The 17,463-nt window shown below is 36.1% G+C and overlaps 3 non-coding genes across 3 annotated transcripts; all 3 read right to left on the reverse strand.

Moving 5' to 3' along the window:
* Nucleotides 1-733: 733 nt before the first annotated feature.
* Nucleotides 734-895, reverse strand: LOC141448371 (U1 spliceosomal RNA). Its single transcript, XR_012454979.1, has one exon. It is a non-coding gene; the product is annotated as a U1 spliceosomal RNA (small nuclear RNA).
* A 9,480-nt stretch (nucleotides 896-10,375) lies between these two features.
* LOC141448372 (U1 spliceosomal RNA) lies at nucleotides 10,376-10,537 on the reverse strand. Its single transcript, XR_012454980.1, has one exon. It is a non-coding gene; the product is annotated as a U1 spliceosomal RNA (small nuclear RNA).
* Nucleotides 10,538-13,219: 2,682 nt separating this feature from the next.
* On the reverse strand, nucleotides 13,220-13,381 carry LOC141448375 (U1 spliceosomal RNA). Its single transcript, XR_012454983.1, has one exon. It is a non-coding gene; the product is annotated as a U1 spliceosomal RNA (small nuclear RNA).
* Nucleotides 13,382-17,463: the final 4,082 nt, after the last annotated feature.

Below are 17,463 nucleotides of genomic sequence, written 5' to 3' on the forward strand. Positions count from 1 at the left end.
CATTTATGTTTTCTGTATTTTTGTTTTTTTTTTATCGTGAAAATCGTGCAGATTTTCAATTTTCATGGGAAATATCCGTTTCCCGGAGGTCCCAGAGTCCGAAAAAGAGATTTTTAAAAATTTGTTTGCCTGTCTGTTCCGATTTGTCACATTTCAGTTTAACGTGCGGTTATACAAACAGTATATTGTCAGCTTATACTATATAAAATGAATGCAAGACGTGTAAGTAATGCTGGATTAGCCTAAGTATCATATGTGACTCAAGTAAAATAGATCTTATGCGTTATTTTTTTTAAGAATGAGACTTCCATTTCATTGATGATTCTACCAAAATTTTCTTACATCATCTGGCTCCAAATTAAAAGAGTAAGGAGAAATGGCATCTTGTAAGATCTAAAGATGAAACCAGTCTCTGAAAAAAAGGATGAAGTCTCGAGTGCATTCAGTATTAAAGATTAGATATGTCGGTATCTAGAAAGGAAATCAGCAACTGTTAACTCTAGGAGCTATACCGCCAATCAACTTTCATCTGCTTTTTAATCTTGATGAACCAAATATACGTAGTTCGAAACGTAGATATCCAGATCTGACCTAAAATTGCACGATTCCTAGGCCATAACATGTTATAACTTACTTATGTACCTTAAATCAACCAATTCCTCTACTACAAGGGCAATGTTAGTGGATTTTCAGCGACCTCCATCAATCTCCAGTAATTTACTTAATAAAACTTGTAGGACAGCGCGAACGCAGTCCACACTACCAAAAATTATGCGCCCGAGATATCCACATTTGGGACATTCGCAGGGGTCAACCAATTCTAAGTGCAATGAATAGGCCTCACCCTGGAGGAACCACCTTGTTGATCATGGTAACCTCGACGCCAGGTAAGTATGCTTACTGTTGGTTAATGCCGATGGTTATAGCGCAGTACTGCATGAAGCGTGTCGACAATCAACCCTCTACTTTGTGATGTTTCTAACTGTTTCTAGGGATAGTTATGCTTACAAAGTATGAAATATTAATAAGCTATAATACTTTAATATCAGTAAGTAATGGTGGTTTAGTGGATAATGGTGGATAAAAGGGGATAAAGTGGATAATTCATGTTAGAGAGCTTACTGTCGCCATGGCTACTTGGGAGCGCTGCGGTCGCACAACTAACTCACGCCTTGGCTTCGTGTTTAAAACTCACCCTTATACATTCATGTCACTTTACTCTATACATTTTCAATTTTTTTAAATTCAATTTTCTCTCTTATAAGGGACGCATATGATTTTCTTTAAATTTAGTGCGCTAATTGTGTTTCCGTAGAACTATTTTTTTTTTCTTTTTAATAAATTTTTCAGGAAATTCAATAACAATCACTTCTGGAGGCAGAGGGGTGCTTTGTCTTTCCTGTATAGGACCTTTACGGTTAATTGTACTCGTTTTACTAATATTAATTAAATCCAAATTCAAAACTGAATTTCTAAATTTTATGACGAATTGACTTACCGGAAGTCCTACTTAATAAACAGATTTCTTCGAATTTTGAGAATTTTCTAGCAGAATCGGCTCTTTTATTTGATCTTTGTATTGTATTATTGATTACAAACAAATACGTAGATCTACCAACCTTAACTTAATCGGAAATACGATTAGGGTTATTTCTGAGGGTGAGGGGTGCTAGGGTGTGGGGGAGGAGATCTTCAAAAAAACGTTCAAAGTTAGAAGAGAAATTCATGAGTTAGAATCTTGGGAATTAAAGCGATTTTTGGTGTTCAATTACCTGCTTTTCCTCAACAGGTAGAAAATTCTGCTTGCAATTCCAAAGTAGATTAGATTAAAGTAGGGCGGCCTCAAGGCCTACGCCACTGCGACCCCTTTAGGGATCTATTGTGGCTCCCCAACTTTAGAGCTCGCCCTCCAGACCCGTCCTTTTGATTAGACTCTTAATTCTGGAGAGCAGGCTCCCTGGTTAAAGCTCCCAAGGCCTTGGTTTATCACTCCTCTGAGAAGTAACATCCTTAGCCACCCGAGCCCCTCGCACTGACCACAACACGAGCAGTGCTGTTTCCTCTTCTTTCTGACAGATCCTACAAAAAGGCCTGGCCCATGCGATGCATGTGTTTTCTGAGCCTACAGTGGCCCAGTTAACTGTCCTACAATCATCCTTATAGCCTCACTTGACGGATTAATTCTGCAGTCAGCTTCGGCGAATAGCAGCCTCTAATGAACTCCTTTCGCCTGTCTCTGCCCAGTAGTGGCAAGCCATCATTCCTGAGAACTATTCTGCACCCATAAATTAATGGCCGCACACTTAACACACTTTGAAATCCCAAAACAGGGCTCCAGACCAACGAAGTGTCCCGCCAGAGCCTTCCCGGGGCTCAATAAATCTGCCACTTCTTTTCCTTTATGTCCTGAATGAGCAGGTTACCCAAAACCAGAAAGACCTTATTTTGGTCACTAATTTCCTTCAGGGCACCCAGACAGTCTCAAACCAGCCTTGATTTCACCTGGTAGGAACTAATAGCTCAATGACAAACTAAGTAACAATTTTGATCAGGTGGGCGTGTAATCTGAACGTAGTTTTCCAAGCCAATTTACCCGTAATCTGTGAGCTGGTGAAATAATTTCAATAATACAATACTTGTCTTTAAATTCAATAAAAATAGAAGAATATAAATTCGAAGAAAAAAAAAGAAAGGAAAATATGAAGGAAATCTTCCTTCTCTTTTCCGGCCCCTCCAGAGATTCGGACATTCTTCCTCCATCTTATAAAGCTCTCTAGTTGGTTAGCGGAGGCGGCAAAGTACACGGCAACCTAGCTATTCATTAAATTAAGAAGTCAGATAGTGAAAACTTTTTTCCACCCCTATTTTCTTTTGTTCCACTTCCGGCCCAGGTTTTCTCTTTTCCGCAAACAGACCACTACCGCCTCCGCCACTCACTAGACCTCCCAGATTCTCACTCTCTGTAATACTCTTTCTAGCAGCCTACTTCAGCACAAACTCACCCCCTACTTTTAGCTTTTGAATGTTTCGCAGTTCATAAATGTTTGTTTGTTCGTAGACTGAACTTACAGTTAACTACTTTACATTTATATCTTTAACATCAGTTACCTTAGAAATTTTGTTATAGTTACTTACGTTTCTACATCAGAAATAACTACACTGCTCTATCTTTATCTTTACGTCTTGTGTAAATAGAAATTCAAATAATCGAGAAGAAGTCTTGGAAATTAAGTTTATAATCGGAAAAACATGTATTTTCTTTTGTCTTTTGAGAAAGAAAAAGTTGATTTAAAATGTCTCTGGGGTTAACGTTGAAAGTGCCAAGATTTATAAGATTTTTTTTTTTTATTTTTTTTTGAGGCGGGGACCATATTCACAATAACAGCTTTAACGACTGTGCCACTATTTGTACGCTTTTCGATCTGTTAAGTTTATTTAAATATGTCAGTAAGTCGTTTAATTTTTTTCTTTGGTGAACGTTAACTAATTCACGATCAAAAAAAGCCTCGTTTCTTTGGTGAACGTTAACTAATTCACGATTAAAAAGTTTCCTTCCTTTGGTGAACGTTAACTACGATAATTCATGATAAAAAGTCTCGTTTCTTTGGTGAACGTTAACTAATTCACGATAAAAAAAGTCTCGTTTCTTTGGTGAACGTTAACTACGATAATTCATGATAAAAAGTCTCGTTTCTTTGGTGAACGTTAACTAATTCACGATAAAAAAAAGTCTCGTTTCTTTGGTGAACGTTAACTACGATAATTCATGATAAAAAGTCTCGTTTCTTTGGTGAACGTTAACTAATTCACGATAAAAAAAGTCTCGTTTCTTTGGTGAACGTTAACTACGATAATTCATGATAAAAAGTCTCGTTTCTTTGGTGAACGTTAACTAATTCACGATAAAAAAAAGTCTCGTTTCTTTGGTGAACGTTAACTACGATAATTCATGATAAAAAGTCTCGTTTCTTTGGTGAACGTTAACTAATTCACGATAAAAAAAGTCTCGTTTCTTTGGTGAACGTTAACTACGATAATTCATGATAAAAAGTCTCGTTTCTTTGGTGAACGTTAACTACGATAATTCATGATAAAAAGTCTCGTTTCTTTGGTGAACGTTAACTAATTCACGATAAAAAAAGTCTCGTTTCTTTGGTGAACGTTAACTACGATAATTCATGATAAAAAGTCTCGTTTCTTTGGTGAACGTTAACTACGATAATTCATGATAAAAAGTCTCGTTTCTTTGGTGAACGTTAACTAATTCACGATAAAAAAAGTCTCGTTTCTTTGGTGAACGTTAACTACGATAATTCATGATAAAAAGTCTCGTTTCTTTGGTGAACGTTAACTAATTCACGATAAAAAAAGTCTCGTTTCTTTGGTGAACGTTAACTACGATAATTCATGATAAAAAGTCTCGTTTCTTTGGTGAACGTTAACTAATTCACGATAAAAAAAGTCTCGTTTCTTTGGTGAACGTTAACTACGATAATTCATGATAAAAAGTCTCGTTTCTTTGGTGAACGTTAACTACGATAATTCATGATAAAAAGTCTCGTTTCTTTGGTGAACGTTAACTAATTCACGATAAAAAAAGTCTCGTTTCTTTGGTGAACGTTAACTACGATAATTCATGATAAAAAGTCTCGTTTCTTTGGTGAACGTTAACTACGATAATTCATGATAAAAAGTCTCGTTTCTTTGGTGAACGTTAACTAATTCACGATAAAAAAAGTCTCGTTTCTTTGGTGAACGTTAACTACGATAATTCATGATAAAAAGTCTCGTTTCTTTGGTGAACGTTAACTAATTCACGATAAAAAAAAGTCTCGTTTCTTTGGTGAACGTTAACTAATTCACGATAAAAAAAAAGTCTCGTTTCTTTGGTGAACGTTAACTAATTCACGATAAAAAGTCTCGTTTCTTTGGTGAACGTTAACTAATTCACGATAAAAAAAAAGTCTCGTTTCTTTGGTGAACGTTAACTAATTCACGATAAAAAGTCTCGTTTCTTTGGTGAACGTTAACTAATTCACGATAAAAAAAAGTCTCGTTTCTTTGGTGAACGTTAACTAATTCACGATAAAAAGTCTCGTTTCTTTGGTGAACGTTAACTAATTCATGATAAAAAGTCTCGTTTCTTTGGTGAACGTTAACTAATTCACGATAAAAAAAAAGTCTCGTTTCTTTGGTGAACGTTAACTAATTCACGATAAAAAGTCTCGTTTCTTTGGTGAACGTTAACTAATTCACGATAAAAAAAAGTCTCGTTTCTTTGGTGAACGTTAACTAATTCACGATAAAAAGTCTCGTTTCTTTGGTGAACGTTAACTAATTCATGATAAAAAAAAGTCTCGTTTCTTTGGTGAACGTTAACTAATTCACGATAAAAAGTCTCGTTTCTTTGGTGAACGTTAACTAATTCATGATAAAAAAAAGTCTCGTTTCTTTGGTGAACGTTAACTAATTCACGATCAAAAAAAGCCTCATTTCTTTGGTGAACGTTAACTAATTCACGATTAAAAAGTTTCCTTCCTTTGGCGAACGTTAACTACGATAATTCATGATAAAAAGTCTCGTTTCTTTGGTGAACGTTAACTAATTCACGATAAAAAGTCTCGTTTCTTTGGTGAACGTTAACTAATTCACGATAAAAAGTCTCGTTTCTTTGGTGAACGTTAACTAATTCACGATAAAAAAAAAAAAGTCTCGTTCCTTTGATGAACGTTAACTAATTCACGATAAAAATAAGTCACGTTTCTTTGGAGAACGTTAACTAATTCACGATAAAAAGTCTCGTTTCTTTGGTGAACGTTGTCACGATAAAAAGTCTCGTTTCTTTAGTGAACGTTAACTAATTCACGATAAAAAGTCTCGTTTCTTTGGTGAACGTTAACTAATTCACGATAAAAAGTCTCGTTTCTTTGGTGAACGTTGTCACGATAAAAAGTCTCGTTTCTTTGGTGAACGTTAACTAATTCACGATAAAAAGTCTCGTTTCTTTGGTGAACGTTAACTAATTCACGATAAAAAAAAAAAAGTCTCGTTTCTTTGGCGAACGTTAACTAATTCACGATAAAAATAAGTCACGTTTCTTTGGAGAACGTTAACTAATTCACGATAAAAAGTCTCGTTTCTTTGGTGAACGTTGTCACGATAAAAAGTCTCGTTTCTTTAGTGAACGTTAACTAATTCACGATAAAAAGTCTCGTTTCTTTGGTGAACGTTAACTAATTCACGATAAAAAGTCTCGTTTCTTTGGTGAACGTTGTCACGATAAAAAGTCTCGTTTCTTTGGTGAACGTTAACTAATTCACGATAAAAAGTCTCGTTTCTTTGGTGAACGTTAACTAATTCACGATAAAAAAAAAAAAGTCTCGTTTCTTTGGCGAACGTTAACTAATTCACGATAAAAATAAGTCACGTTTCTTTGGAGAACGTTAACTAATTCACGATAAAAAGTCTCGTTTCTTTGGTGAACGTTGTCACGATAAAAAGTCTCGTTTCTTTGGTGAACGTTAACTAATTCACGATAAAAAGTCTCGTTTCTTTGGTGAACGTTAACTAATTCACGATAAAAAAAAAAAAGTCTCGTTTCTTTGGCGAACGTTAACTAATTCACGATAAAAATAAGTCACGTTTCTTTGGAGAACGTTAACTAATTCACGATAAAAAGTCTCGTTTCTTTGGTGAACGTTGTCACGATAAAAAGTCTCGTTTCTTTGGTGAACGTTAACTAATTCACGATAAAAAGTCTCGTTTCTTTGGTGAACGTTAACTAATTCACGATAAAAAAAAAAAAGTCTCGTTCCTTTGATGAACGTTAACTAATTCACGATAAAAATAAGTCACGTTTCTTTGGAGAACGTTAACTAATTCACGATAAAAAGTCTCGTTTCTTTGGTGAACGTTGTCACGATAAAAAGTCTCGTTTCTTTAGTGAACGTTAACTAATTCACGATAAAAAGTCTCGTTTCTTTGGTGAACGTTAACTAATTCACGATAAAAAGTCTCGTTTCTTTGGTGAACGTTGTCACGATAAAAAGTCTCGTTTCTTTGGTGAACGTTAACTAATTCACGATAAAAAGTCTCGTTTCTTTGGTGAACGTTAACTAATTCACGATAAAAAAAAAAAAGTCTCGTTTCTTTGGCGAACGTTAACTAATTCACGATAAAAATAAGTCACGTTTCTTTGGAGAACGTTAACTAATTCACGATAAAAAGTCTCGTTTCTTTGGTGAACGTTGTCACGATAAAAAGTCTCGTTTCTTTGGTGAACGTTAACTAATTCACGATAAAAAGTCTCGTTTCTTTGGTGAACGTTAACTAATTCACGATAAAAAAAAAAAAGTCTCGTTTCTTTGGCGAACGTTAACTAATTCACGATAAAAATAAGTCACGTTTCTTTGGAGAACGTTAACTAATTCACGATAAAAAGTCTCGTTTCTTTGGTGAACGTTGTCACGATAAAAATAAGTCACGTTTCTTTGGTGAACGTTAACTAATTCACGATAAAAAGTCTCGTTTCTTTGGTGAACGTTAACTAATTCACGATAAAAAAAAAAAAGTCTCGTTTCTTTGGCGAACGTTAACTAATTCACGATAAAAATAAGTCACGTTTCTTTGGAGAACGTTAACTAATTCACGATAAAAAGTCTCGTTTCTTTGGTGAACGTTGTCACGATAAAAAGTCTCGTTTCTTTAGTGAACGTACCAAAAATAAAAATAACTTTTAGCTATGTAAGGATGAGGGTGATGATGGCTTGACCTGGCAGAAAAAAAAAAATCGATTAATCAAAAGTCTTTGCTTTAAAAATTTGCTCGAAAAAAATCGCCAGAGACTAAAAAAACTAAAATTAGAAACTATAAAATCTGGCACTTCCGCTATTTGGAATCTAAGTTGAATAATAATTCCTTTGTGGAAATTGAGACTCTCGGAGTCTCTTTCAGTGTGCAATGCCAGCCTCCGGAATTGTTCTCTCGTTTTAGGCCACAGTCACTATCACATTTTAAGCTTCTAGGAAGAGAATACCCCCTAAATGACGGGCAGATGGAATTCAAACCCAGAATCACCAGTTGGGAATGCTGTACGCTAACCATTAAGCTAATCTCTTCACTCAGGGCTTAATGATATTTGGCTTTTTTGTCACAAAAAAACAGTTTCCATTTAAACTGAAAATGAGGGAAAGTCATGAAAATGTTCCTCATTAGATTTTCATTCACATTTCAAACAGGGTTACTTCCGGTGGGAATATAATTTTAAAAAAAATTATCGATCGCGATATTTCCTTTAAACAAGGTAAGAAATATTTATAATTATAATTAAATTTTGCAATAATACTTAGTAGCATGAACTTCTACTTCTACTACGATGCAAACAGAGTAGGAATAGTAGTTTTGAGCAGGAAAACGTGGTTTTGACGTAGATGCGGTTTAGGTGGCTCCTGTAGGAGCATTTTAGTGGGAACCCCCCAACACTGAGTGCCACTTTCATTGGCAGGTCTGGTTGGTTCGTGACAAAGTCCATTACACATACGTATATAGGCATCCACATCAATTCTATATGCCAGGTTACTTGTGAACCAGGATAGAGTAGTAAGGCCTTCTAACTATCTCTGTCACTCCTCAGCATACATTGCTTTCTAACTCTATTTCTCTCTCATTCCAGCTCCCACCTCAAAGGAGCCTCGTTCCCCTTTACACCTGCGCGCATACAGACCATGGAAATAGTTCAGTAATAGATTCAAGCCAACTTACTCCCCCACATCGCAGCACACACAGGCCTACCAACCTCAGCATACAAACCACTTCCAAAGGAGGACAAAGCTTCCTGCTCCCAGTCTAATAGCTTATTACTTCAACTTTATTACTCCATTATTAGATGACTCTACTCTACACTTCCAAACGCCCCAATACTACCGCAAGTCAAATGAAGTACAGACAAATAATTAATGGAGAATGAAATCATCTAATCGATTTTATTTTCTAAAAACTAAAAAAAGCTTCCGGACGCGATTGAATCAAGTTCTTTACGCAAATAATCACTTTATCAATCTTACAAAACAATATATTAACATTTTCTTAATGCGTCCAACATACCTTCGTCATTAAAACTGCCCAGTAGGTCAGTTCCATAATATCGGTTGATCGTCAAAAACTGCACGAAAAAGCGTGACGTTGAAAAACACCCAACTTTCACAAATTTTTCTCTATTACTATAAAAGATAAAATTCCCAAATTTTCTTTAAAACAAACCAGTTTATAACAGTAACATTTTTTTTCTCCATTTCCACCTATTGAAGAAAAATATCGCAATCGTATCAAATTATCGACAGCTTTAGCGTTTTTCATGAATGAAGATTAGCATTTTAGAGGACATGGCACAGTGCCTCCTAAACAGGGGAGACTGATCCACTCAAGTAAGGCCATCTCTCAAACTATAATCACTAATATTTCTACAACGCTTAGTCCGATTCAGTTAAAATTTATCACGAAGTATTAAAGCTTCCATACGATAATATAACCAAATACACCTACTGAAAAGAAATACTGCAATCGTAGTAGAGAGAAGTTTACTCCATAACTAGTATCAATCTCAATGTGTTAATGATAACTAATATTGAGATATCAAAGGATACATTTTCAAGGTTTTGTAAATCATTCCAAAATTCAAACCATTATATCTCTCTTCATATTGATCAGAATTCAATGATTTCTTTACCCAATTGTACAGAAAATACAGCTCTATAACTTGCATTAATCGAAATGATTTTGGTGAATGTCGAGGTGCGGTCTTAAATAAAAACAACTTTTTTGTTTTATACCAACGTTTCGGTAATTATTACTACCTTCTTCAGGGTATTATAAAAAAGTTTGTAAAGTTGACTGTATAGCTACGAGTATATCATCATAACTGTTACGTTATGCTATTCAACAGTTATGATGATATACTCGTAGCTATATAGTCAACTTTACAAACTTTTTTATAATACCCTGAAGAAGGTAGTAATAATTACCGAAACGTTGGTATAAAGTAAAAAAAGTTGTTTTTATTTAAGACCGCACCTCGACATTCACCAAAATCATCTACAACTACGGTCGAAAAAACCCAAAAACCATCATTAATCGAAATGTTTTCCACAGAATAGGTAATGAGATATGGAAGGTTAAATTTTGGTGGTTTTCAATTTGCTTCAAATTTCAAATCTTTACATTTCTCTTTATATTGATCAGAATTGACCTGCATTGATCAGGTACGAAGATGGAACGTTGAGATTTCAGTTAGGTTTAATCCTTACACTAGTCTTACCGTTATGATGCTACGTAATTTAGCAAGTCCGGAGCTTGATATATTAGTTTTTCAGTTATATTAAGAGGACAGCGCGAACGCAGTCCACACTACCAAAAATTCTGCGCCCGAGATATCCACATTTGGGACATTCGCAAGGGTCAACCAGTCCTTAGTGCAATGGAAAGGCCTCACCCTGGAGGAACCACCTAAATGATCATGGTAACCTCGACGCCAGGTAAGTATGCTTATTGATGGTTAATGCCGACACTTATAGTACAGTACTGAATGAAGCGTGTCGACAATCAACACACTATTCAGAGAATTTTTCTAGTCGTTAGAAAACATTTAAGCTTGCATTCAAGGAAAATTGTGGGTAATCATTATTTTAACTTGTTTCAAAAATCATAGTTGAGCGGAAAATGGTGAATAACATGAGATAAATTAGATAATTAAATTGGCCTTACCATCATCATGGCTACTTGAGAGCGCTGCCGTCGCACTCTTAACTAAAACTCATGCTGTTAAATACGAGTAAGTGTTGTGACTTATTCATTTTTTTTTCCTTTCTTTTTTTGCTTTCACGGACAAAAATTTATGCTTTCTTTTTACAAAACCTTGCAGAGCAAATTTAACTGCAAAAAAAAAAGGAACAAAGTATTAATCGGATTTAGACAGAGCACACTTCCGGAAATTCCTACTCAATTTATACTCTCAGTCTGAGTGCGTATTTAATCTCAGACTAATTGTTTTATATTTTTATAGTTGTAAGAGAAATTCATGTGTTTTTTTTAATAAAACGAATCAAATATTTGATTTAATCATAATATTTTCGCGCTTAGTACACTAAAAAATAAGTTAAAGTCTGTTAAATTGAAGCTTCTACGCTTACTTCGTCCATAAATACAGTAAACTAGCTTATTCTGTTATCAGCTGTATAGCTCTGGAGTAATAAAGTAACAGTTAACTCTATAGAAACAAAATAGTCGTTAACACATGTATATGTATAGCATAGGCGACATCGTTGTTCCTCTAACAGTTGTTTACTTTTGGTTTATTGCTAATAACCAACCTACGGGCCTATGTGGTTTTACTAAGATGGTGGCATTAAAGAGTCCGATAACCGGGGTATACCCGGCGGTATACACGGAGTGTATAGTGCAAAATAAACGTGAAGAAACAAAGGGAGAGTCCACAGGTATGAGGATGAAAGATATGATGATGAAGATTAGAGGAGAGAGAAAGAGAAAGAGATAGAGAGCCAAGAAATTATCCCTCATAGAGTGGGGAAAGATACTACTAGTGTCAGTACGTACCTGTATGAAAAACCCCAGAGAGAGAGAGGAGAGGGGTTATCTAACAGGCAAACAGGAGTAGTAGATAAAGGAGGTGGGCGGACTAAGTCTCTGTTTACCATCGTTTGATGCTAGTAAAATGTTATTACCATATCTATATCGTATTTCCAATACAAGAGGTAGGAGCTTTAGCCTATAGCAGTATCTACGCTCAATGTATGAGCTCTTCTTTCCACACCCTTCCTGGTAAACTGCCGGCCCTTTTTCCAATAACAACGCTCTTTATAAAGTAGCTCTTATTTTTATTTTTTTATTAAATAAAAACTACATCTCTTTTCTCTTTCTCAGGGTCCACTGTATTTCTCCAACCCTCCTAGCTCAATCTATCTCTCATTTTATCTCTTTCTTCACCTCCTATTCTACTAAGAGAAAATATTGTGATGTACCAATTTTCGATGTTGAGTATTGAGTAATAATATACGTTTTAAGGTCCTCTAAAGTCAGAAAAAAATTATTTTTTTTTTTTTTTACAAAACTATCTCTGAGTCTGTTGGTATCCACCCCTAACTCAAAAACTAAAAGATTGCAGAGAGTAAAAATTTAATAACTCCGATGCTAACATTCTTTGCAAAAATTTGTTTGTTTGATTGTAGAATATTGATGAACAATATTAAATATTTAGCTTTCGTCACAATAAAATGCAATAGTTGGCTTGGGACTAATAATATTAATGAATAATTCGACTTTTTTCCGACGTCACTGATGACGCTTTTCAGGAACTTCAAAGTATTTTTATTATAAAATTACTAATATTGTCGCGATAACGTAATTATTAATATTAATTACGAATACACGTGTGATTTTTTTCCTGCATTGAGCAGGTACGAAGATGGAACGTTAAGATTGCAGATAGGTTTATTTCATACACTAGTCCAGGGAAGGTGAACCTTTTTGAGACGTGGGTCAAATTTTGTTCATTTTTTTTTAGTACTAGCTCTTGGGTCACTAATGCCCATTTGCACAAGAGTTAAGTTTAAAAAATTTGAACTGAATACTTTCTAAACTAAACATCTTTAAAATTCAGTTGGCTTAACTGGGTAAAACGGGACGAAACAAGTGCTATGGAAGTCTCTTTTTACAAAAATAACTGAACAAAACCTTACAAAAGTGTGTTTTATCTGAAGAAAAATCTAAATATGGTTATTTGCTTTGGGTTGTCGATTTTTTTGTAACAAACTAAATATGAGTAAAATTTTACATTTTGTTTGATATTTTGTAAACACTTTTGCTTTATTTCAAATATTACAAAAGCATTTGCGTTTTAGAACTGTAATGATCAAACTAAGTTTGATTTTAAGTTTCTTTTGTGTCAATGCGTGATTGAAAAAAAAATACAGATAGAATATAAATTATCCTCAACAATTAGAAAATCTAAATCAACCCGCGTAAATAAACAAATGGTTGCCTAGCAATAGGGGTTGGTGTAAAAGCGTACGTGGGTCATAGGTTCGCTATTACTGCACTAGTCTTACCGTTAAGGTAATTCCAAAAAAATGTTAATTCAAGACCGGAGCATTTGATTTTATTAAATAATAGCGAAATCACTTTGATAATTAGTTATTCAGTTATATTAAGTGGACAGCGCGAACGCAGTCCACACTACCAAAAATAATGCGCCCGAGATATCCACATTTGGGACATTCGCAGGGGTCAACCAGTCCTAAGTGCAATGGAAAGGCCTCACCCTGGAGGAACCACCTACATGATCATGGTAACCTCGACGCCAGGTAAGTATGCTGACTGATGGTTAGAGCCGCTACTTATAGCGCAGTACTGATTGGAGCGTGTCGACAGTCAACACTCTACTTTGAGATGTTTCTAGCTGTTTCTAGGGTAGTTATGCATGCATTCATGGGATATTAATAAACAATAATACTTTACTATCAGTAAGTACATGGCGGTTTAGTGGATAATAATAAGTGGTAGGTGATAAAATGAATAATACATGATAATGGGCAAACTGTAGCCATTGCTACTTGGGAGCGCTGCAGTCGCATTCCTTACAAACCAAGCAAGCCATCTGTCTCTCATTAACTGAAACTTATCTTGCCTTGTTTTCAAAAATTATAAAAAGTAGTCGTCAAGAAATAAGTTTTAAGCTCGCAAAATCGGTGAAAAGCTTATTCCTCCCCACCACTCATCCATACTATCCTAGAAAAAGGTTTCTAGGATAGTAAATACGAACTTGCGTTACAATGAAATTTGGAGCTACGCTTCAGAGCTCAAACGATTGATTGAAATTCTATCCTCAAATACTCGTACTATGTGAACTTACGGACTAAAGCTCTGTAGCCAAGACAACAAAACACACGTACAGTCTTTACTAACAATCCACTAGACCTAAAAATTAGCATTTCTAACGACAATTCTATTTGATAAAATTAGAAACGATCGTAATACATTCTGTTTCATTTTATAAGAGAAAATAAAAAAGTTTTGCATATACGAGGGTCGTTTGAAAAGTCCGTGCAAAAATAAAAACTACTTAATTTTTTGGGGTAAACCTTTTTTATTTTTCAACATAGTCTCCTTTTAGGCTTATACACTTCGTCCAACGCTGCTCTAGTTTGTTGATCCCTTCCGAATAATAGGATTTGTCCAAGCTCTGAAAAATAGCCATTCGTTTCTGCAATCACCTCCTCGTTTGAATAAAATCTTTTTCCCGCCAGCCATTTCTTCATATTGGGGAACAAATAGTAGTCCGAGGGAGCCAAGTCTGGAGAATAGGGGGGATGTGAAACGAGTTGGAACCCTATTTCCATTAATTTTGCGACCACAACTGCTGAGGTGTGAGCTGGTGCGTTGTCGTGATGGAAAAGGACTTTTTTTGTGGGCCAATCGTGGGCGTTTTTCTTGCAGCTCGGTTTTTCAAACGGTCCAATAACGATGAATAATATGCACCTGTAATAGTTTTATCCTTTTCCAGATAGTCGATGAGGATTATTCCTTGCGAATTCCAAAAGACAGTCGCCATAATCTTTCCGGCCGAAGGAACGGTCTTCGCCTTTTTTGGCGCAGATTCCCCCTTGGTAACCCATTGTTTAGATTGTTCTTTGGTCTCAGGAGTGTAGTGATGTATCCATGTTTCATCCACAGTGACGAAACGACGCTTAAAGTCCTGCGGATTCTTCTGGAACAGCTGCAAACCGTCCTTGCAACACTTCACACGATTTCGTTTTTGGTCAAGCGTGAGCAATCGCGGCACCCATCTTGCGGATAGCTTTGTCATGTCCAAATGTTGATGAAAAATATTATGTACCCGTTCATTCGAGATGCCCACAGCACTAGCAATCTCACGCACCTTCACTCTTCTGTCAACCATCACCATATCATGGATTTTATCAATGATTTCTGGAGTAGTAACCTGAACAGGGCGTCCAGAACGTTCAGCGTCACTTGTGCCCATATGGCCACTCCGAAAATTTTGAAACCACTTATAAACTGTTCTAATCGAAGGTGTCAGAGTCTCACCATAATGTTTATCAAGCTTCTCTTTAGTCTCCTGAGGCGTTTTGCCTTTCATAAAGTAGTGTTTAATCAACACACGAAATTCTTTTTCGTCCATTTTTTGAAAATCACTCGACTTCCTCGATTCAAACGAATGCCAAACACAAAGAAATAGACCGATCTGGCTGAAACTTGGTGTGTGTTCTTCCAAGAGATGCTACTAACTAAACATAACCTCGATATGCGCCAGTAGTGCTATCTCTCCGACTTTGCACGGACTTTTCAAACGACCCTCGTATGTTTGTTTGTTCGCAGGAAATTACATGTTGACATTTTGTATGTATTGAATACGGACTAGAGTTCCAACCTAGTATAACCGCACTTTATTACAATTTAAACAAATACTAAAGTAATGATCAGTACAACATTATTACAAATAGTTCTGGTTTTGCGATGGTCAGCTGTACGATAAACCAACTGGGAGATTGAAACTATACGTACTAAAAGAGGAAGTTAACCCAGGCTGTAAACCGTAATCAAACTAAGGCAGTTCTTTATTAGTTTCTGATTGGTGGATAACTGTAGGGTCTTTACCACTGAGAGAGTTGGTCGCATTAACTTCAATCTACTTGAAATCCCACTATATCCGGCAAACTTTCAGGGAATCAGAGCTTTACATTTAATTATATATATAAATCGGTCGAGTTGAAATAAATGTGGAATTTTAAGACATACCATATCTCCTCCACAATTACACTTTTAAAAGTTTTCTAAGGGTTGTTTTAAACGAGAAAAGGTAAACAAATCAGCAAGTATCTAATATTTCATTCATATCGTACTTTCGGTTCGTATTTCAGCCATTAAAAAATGTTTGTAAAAGCTTGCATATTTTTTATAAAATTGTTTCTTATTTTTGCCACCATTTTTCTTAACTGCTTTCTTTTACAACTACCTCCTAGGGGTTTCCCAGGCTTGTCCATGGGACATATTTTTCTGTCTCATCCCATCCCATCCCATGGCAATTTATGCCTGTCCCATCCCATCCCATCCCATGGCAATTTATGCCTGTCTCATCCCATCCCATCCCATGGCAATTTATGCCTGTCCCATCCCATCCCATCCTATGGCAATTTATGCCTGTCTCATCCCATCCCATTCCACGGGATTCCCATTATAATATTAATATGGAATACAGTTCAAATAAAATTATTAAATTTATGAAAGTTTACGTTTAGTCTCTACTAAATAGGACTACATGTACAAAGAGACATGCAAAACGACAATATTTATTAACTTTAACACTCAAAAGTATAATCTAAGTATGACAATTCAGTATCATTCTGACACTCTCATTCTATTTCTGAGTCACTCTGCTCATTCAGCATACTATGACACTATGTGCCAGTCTGGCAGTGTTACTGTTCGTTAAATTGAGAAAGCCTAGACAGAGCCTTTACAAAATCTAGGAAAACCTGAATTATTCTTTAGACTCGAACTCCTTCTCATAGCACCATGCAGTTGCATAGATGATGAATGCATTCTATTTTGTTCCACTTACGCAACTGCAAATATCAGCCTAAATTTATTTTACAATATCAAGTATCGACTACCATGGGAAATACAAATGTGTCCTGTCCCATCCCATCCCATCCCATGGGAATAACATTCCTATGGACAACACTGGGGTTTCCTACAACTCGTGGTTCCCTTCAGCCATCGAGTATGAATGCCTTCTTCCAAGCGACACGATCCTCTGCCTCTCCCTATGTCAGACCATATCCTGCCATAGTCTCCTTCACCTGGCCCGTCCACCCACTTCTGGCTCTTCCTCTCTTCCTACGGCCATCCACCTCACTGTCCATCACCACCTTAGAGGCAATCTCTCTGGATCCATCCTCCTCCTTATATGTCCATACCATATGAGTACCTCAGTCTCTCTAATCTCCAGGACGTTTCTCTCCACTCTCCCATCCTTTCTCTGATATCAACATTCCTCACTTTGTCCCGCCTTAAACATTCTGCAGATCTCCTCCAATAATCCATTTCTACAGCCAGGAATCTCTCGCTCTGTCAAATTTTCAAATTGGATTTTCTGCCAGAAATATTCGCTTTGAGGTCATCAGAGTGCGAAAGCTACCCTCTGCTGGTCTAGTGTGTTAGTTATCCAGGTGTCGGTATAGTGTGTTGTTAATCGGGGTTACCCGCATAGTCAAGCAATGTAAGTGTAGCTTACAACCACTATAAAACTTGAGGAACTAATCGATATCCTCTTAACGTAACAGTACGCGTTCAGCGAACTTGATGGTGTCTCTCTCTTCTTATCGTGCTTTGTACCGGAAATACCGGAAATAATCTCCGAGCTAAGTAATT

The sequence above is a fragment of the Rhodnius prolixus genome, unplaced genomic scaffold, assembly GCF_049639745.1.
Source record: "Rhodnius prolixus isolate KJV_2025 unplaced genomic scaffold, Rpr scaffold_19, whole genome shotgun sequence".
Classification (NCBI taxonomy): domain Eukaryota; kingdom Metazoa; phylum Arthropoda; class Insecta; order Hemiptera; family Reduviidae; genus Rhodnius; species Rhodnius prolixus.